The sequence below is a fragment of the Cryptomeria japonica genome, chromosome 1, assembly GCF_030272615.1.
Source record: "Cryptomeria japonica chromosome 1, Sugi_1.0, whole genome shotgun sequence".
Taxonomy (NCBI): Eukaryota; Viridiplantae; Streptophyta; class Pinopsida; order Cupressales; family Cupressaceae; genus Cryptomeria; species Cryptomeria japonica.
In genome coordinates, this window is record NC_081405.1 from 424337817 (window position 1) to 424343816 (window position 6000).

Genomic DNA, 6000 nt, shown 5'->3' on the forward strand with positions numbered 1-6000 from the left:
AGTTGGAAGTTTAGCGCCTTGTTTAGCTAGCTCTAGAAAATGCTCTTATTTTTCTCTAGCCATGATGATTTTCATTATTTTTCTGAAATCTTTATCATTTTGACAGCTATTTATAACAACTTTTGTAGGTTCGGAAGCTTCAGACTCGCTAGATGAGGAACCACTGTCATTAGCATGGGTGTTGATATTATCATGAGTATCATGTTTAGCATCTCCTCTTTCCTGCTTTTCTCCAGACATGGTGGGAGATAAGGGTTGATCAAAATTGGTAAACTTGACGACGAAGGTTTGTCAGAGATGGGGTCTTCTACACAGAATGGATTATTTTGTAATGAAAAGGACGATCCTTTACCTTTGGTAGCTTTCTTGTGATAACTTCTGGTTTGAATAGGCATTTATGATTGATGTGACTGAGAGATAGAAGTGATGAAAATGTCAAGATCAAATTGAAGCTAGATGTTTGTTTAACGTAGTGATTTGAGGAAAGTGACTAAGACTCAGTCTAGTTTCAGGAACACTCTATCCTGTATAAGACGTGATCTAAGTAACTTAGTTTGATTTGAGAGAAGTGACTAAGACTCAGTCTGGTTTCAGGAACGATCTATCATGTATAAAACGTGATCTAAGTAACTTAAGTTTGATAAGTAGTTGATTGAACTAGCTGAAAGATGATCAACAAAGTCGTGCAACATAACGACATGGGTACACTATCAAGATTGTTTATGCTTAGAATTATGATGACTAGATATATGCTCACTGTAGACTGATTAGGCAAGTATAACAGTTCTGGAAAAGTGCGCAAACATACAAGTTTCTGGACTGACAAAATCGAAAATTCGTACAACAGAGTATTCAGACCTAGACAATAATTTAGCAGGTCCCAAACGACACAGGCAGTTTCTCATACGAGTTACTGCATATACTCGTATGACAGTTTAAGGTTCTCCAGACGATAATCTGATGAGGATAATGATTACTCGTATGTTAGTGTTTCACAGGTCAGATGACAATTCTAACGACTAGGATGACAATTCTAATAGAATCGAATGATAAATTGACAGGATGAATTCAGACTCATACGACAACAGGTCTATAACTAGACGATAAAAGAGAAGACTCGTACGACAATAGATATATAGCCAGACAATAATTCAGTAGATTCGTATGACAAAGGACTAGACATAGACTAGTTTCTGACATGGACAAAGTTTTGATCACTGAGTTTTTTTTTACGTTGTTGATTTGTTTTTTTCAGTTTCAGTTTCAAGGATGAAAACACAACAAACACACAAGATGTGAAATGACTTCAAGCACAACACGCTAACCCTATGAAAGTTGGCTTAGAGAAGAAAACCTTTGCTTGTAGACTCAGGTACACACCCAATAGCTAATCACAATACGACCGATGAGTCTCACGCAATGGATTCTCAATGCCGTATTAGCTAACTCCAAACGCTAATGGGGGCATGAAATGGCAAGTATCTTGGGAGAGTTACTATCTCTCTTGCACAAAGATTATCCCCCTTTCGAAGGTGAATCGGGTAGCCTCTATCTTATAGTTCTTAGTAAGGAATTTTGTCCAAAATTACCCCTTGAAGTCACGCAAACATAATTGAGGCCTATAGCCCGATAGGGTACCAAAACAAGTTGTATTCACGTAAATGTTATTGAGACCGCGAGGCCCTACAAAATGCCCGATATGAGAGATCTCAAAGAGAAAACTCAAATAGTTCCGTTTCTGAGACTTTAATCATTAGAAGCCTATTTATTATAGTGATTTGGAATGCTCAGGTCCATCTATACTCACTTGGGTCGTTCTCACAGGGTGATTACTTTTTCCCACTGTGACAGGCCCGCTAAAGGTACACAAATCTCAAACTTAGAAAAAACTTCAAGGGTCTAGATTTCTGATTGTCTGTGCAGACAAGAGCATACTCTCCTACCTCTTAGATTTTTCTTAAAACACAAAAGACATATTTGCTCATTAACCAGATAGCAATTTAAGTGCCTAAAAAAAATGAATTTAAAGAATACACGAAGTTCACTTGAATCTCCTCAAGCAACCTGCAAAAACAACGAGTCAATAGTCATATTGTTTTTGTGTGACAGGCATGTTCTTCGACAAAATTTCTGCAAAAACTAGCTAGGCTGTAAAAAAATCTCTCAGGCAGACAAAAAACAAGCTAGGGTTAGCATTAGTACCATCAAAATTTAATTAAAAAAACCCTAAAATTGCAGTTTGCTTTAATACCAGAAACCAAAAAATCGTACGATAATACTCACCTAGTCGTACGATAATTCACCACGAACCGTATGAGGCTTGTAGATTGTCATTCGAGCCTCTATGAAAACTCATACGAGTTTTTGCAGTAACTATACGGAAAAAAAAAAATCTGAAAAAAAAATCTGGAAAAGTAAAAATAAGTTGATCTGCGAGGCCAAAAATTGTAGTCTTCTGCCCCACGGTGGGTGCCAAAAATGTGTGTGTGAAAAGTGGATAAAGTATTTGCAAGCTATAAGACACAACACTTCAATTAAGTCATTGCATGCATGGTTAGACAAATACAATCATGAATATAAAAACCATAACAAATCGACCTATTGCCTTCGAAAAGATGCGAGTATAGACTTGCTCTCAAATTTGTATATAAGCAATACCAGTGACTAGACTACACCAAGACGAAAGATTTAATCTATATGAGCACAAGAATAAAGTAAATGGATGTAAGATTAAGCTAGATGAATGAATATTAAGCTAGATTAATTCAAGCAATCATGATTAAACTAACTATGCAAAAAGATAATCTAAGATGCAATAATCTCAAAGCACAATATCTTCAATGACTCTACAACAAAAACTACACAATAACAATTGTTGTGCCTGTGAAGTGTGATACCTGTAGCTGCAACACAAACACTCAATAGAAAGCATGGTTAGAAAATAATAAGAAAATAAGGATGAACCATGACAAAGCGACCTATCACCTCCTAAAAGATGTGAGTATGGATTTTCTCTTAGATCTAGATAAGCAATCCCAGTGACTTGACTACATCTAGACGGAGGATTTGAAATGATAATTATATGCAAAGATGAGATTGATTATGATAAATTAATCCAAGAAACTAATTAAGCTAATGATATGCATGATTAAGCTATGATGATGATGCAATTAAGCTAGAAAAGAGATTGATTAAACTACATGATTCAAAAATTATGCTAGAAAATGATCAAATTAAGCTAATGCAATTGCCTATAACAATAATGCTCAAATGATATGCCTATAGTAAAAATTCTTAAATTGATAATGAGATGGGATCCTTTGTGCTCCAAAATGGGGGATATTTATAAGATTTCCAAGGCCAGGGGTGAGGTGGCAGGAATCAACGGTCAAGATTGAGCTTGAAGATATCAAGGGTAAAATTGGAGGAGGTTGGAGAAGAGGTTGGAGGAAGGGACACTTGTCATCTATGTGGTGACAAGTGTCAAGGAGCTTTGCTCATAAAAGGGCAAGTGTCCAAGAGAGGAGACATGTGGCCAAAGTGCCATGTGTCTCAAGAAGAAAATATCCACACCATTGGAGGTTAAGATAAGGAGGTTAGAATGTGCAAGATAGGATAGGGTTGGTTAAACCCAAGGTTAGGTGGAATGGGTTAGGTTAGAGGGATGGTTAGGTTAGGTGGTTAGAAGTTAGGAGGCATGTGGGTAATTTGAATTTAAAAATTCAAATAATAAGAAAAGACTAATTAATTCTCAACAACTCATAAATTGATTTGTTTTAATTAATTAGAGGATTAGAAGAATTGATTGAAATGGGGGGAAGATTAATAAATTTGAATTAATTAATCAAAGGGGACTATTGAAATGAACCTATTAAATAAATCCTTAGATTTATTAATAAGTAGATGAAAGGGAGAATTTAATCGAACTGCCTAATGAATTCAATTAAATTAGGAAGGGGGATTAATTAAATAATTGCTTATTTAATTAACTATCTTCAGACCATTTTAGGTGTATACATTTTGTCCCTCTTTGAAGCGAGGTGTGATGACGCGTTGATTCAAAGAATAATCTCATTTTGATGATGATCTTAATTCGATAGGATGCCCCAGCTATTGATTGATAAATTGCGGTACGATGATGCCCCCTCGGGAGATCAATTGAGATAATTGACCTTTGGAGTGTTTGGATCTTTGCGAAATTGATATCCCAATTAGAAATGACTTGATTTCTGCAACTGTGGTTGATGAAAGTCTGAGTTCTACGATCACAGTGATTTGGTTCTTGATTATTGATAAAGCTTGATTGATTAGATTGATAAGATCGAGATTCAGTCTGGTTTCAGGAATGCCACCTCCTGTATAAGACAAAGATGATCAAAGCATCTAGTTTCAGGAACGATATATCCTGTATAAGACTTGATCATAACATCGGGTTCCAGGAAAGATACATCATGTATAAGACATGATAGGATAGATTAGATGTGATCGATTGATAGAATTGATAAGGTTAATTAGATAAAGAACTGATAGTTTGTTGATATCAAGTTGCATGAAGATTTAGATATGTTGATGTTGGTTTTGTTGAGAGGGGAAATATAAGATTTTTGCTAGGTTGACAATATCTGGAGAGAGATGAGTCATCATCTTGATTGCATATACACTCATGATGATACCTTGATGATTCATGCGATAGATTTAACCTTGTATAAAATGAGAATGTGGGATCCTATGCAAGAGTGAAATGCAAGCTAAATGCAAATGAAAATGCAAGTCTACGACCAGACCAGTCACTGGGTTATTGAGTTTTGTCATCATTGAGATTTTTAAAATGTGGGAGGTGAGTGCAAATATTGATGGTATAATTAAACCATGATGACCTAAGAATGACTTTCCTGGATTTTGATATTGCAAGTTAGTACAAGAATCGAGGTATAATTGAGCCAAGATGACCTGGGTGTTGCTTGCGTAAAACAGGCAATATTAATCATTTCTATACGCAAATCGGAAATGTCTTCGATGATACTCTGATGATCATCTCCTCAAACAAATTTGCACATATTAATGATTAATTTATAGACATCAGACAAGACAAATATCACGTTCCTTCCTTGCTCCTCTAGTCAAAGATATCCTGGAGTCACTCAGAAATCATGATAGTGAAAATCAAGATTGAAAAGTTGAACAATCATGCTAAAATCATTATCTATTGAAAAGTGTGTGATGTGCTTATACCGACTTTGTGATAGTTTGATAGCTGATAATTTGATCTCATGTTCAACATTGAATGTGTCTCAATTTCGCTTGATAAGGGTTGCCTAACTGTTGTTCGACTTGTTCGATTAAGCTCAAAATGATGAATTTTTTTTGCCCTTGGCCTTGTTCACGATTTTGCCTCCAGTATAGAAACAAACTTTATTATTATATACCCAATGATCCAAACCATGGCGAGAAGCCAAATGGGATGCCTGCATATGTACAAAGGCTTTACTATGGATATGAACAACGCTGATGGAAAAGAAATGCAAGCGGGAGGATGCATGAACTAATAGATAGAAGAGCTAGTAGACAGATAGCACCTATTGGCCAGGTTTTCACCATCTATTTTTATTGCACTTTTTCTCATATTTGATTTTTTTTTGGATTTTTTGCTTTTTCACACATAAAACTTCTTCAGATGCATGCTATTGATGGGCTCTTTGAGATGATCCCCGTCCTATGTTGATAGCTGATATGATCCTGACCCAAATACTATTGTGCCCACAAACGGACCTAACCAGTTTGGTTCAAACTTTCCTTTCTTTTCTCGATCTGCCTAGTTGCGTGGATTTTCTTTGAGTACTAGTTCTCCAACTTGAAAGACTCGTGGTTTGACCCTGTGATTATAACTATCACATTCTTTGTTGATATACCTTTAAATGATCAAAGACATTTTATCTTCGTTCATGGATCAATTCTAACTCCTGTAATCAAGATACTCGTTGTTCTTCATTTGGGATAAGA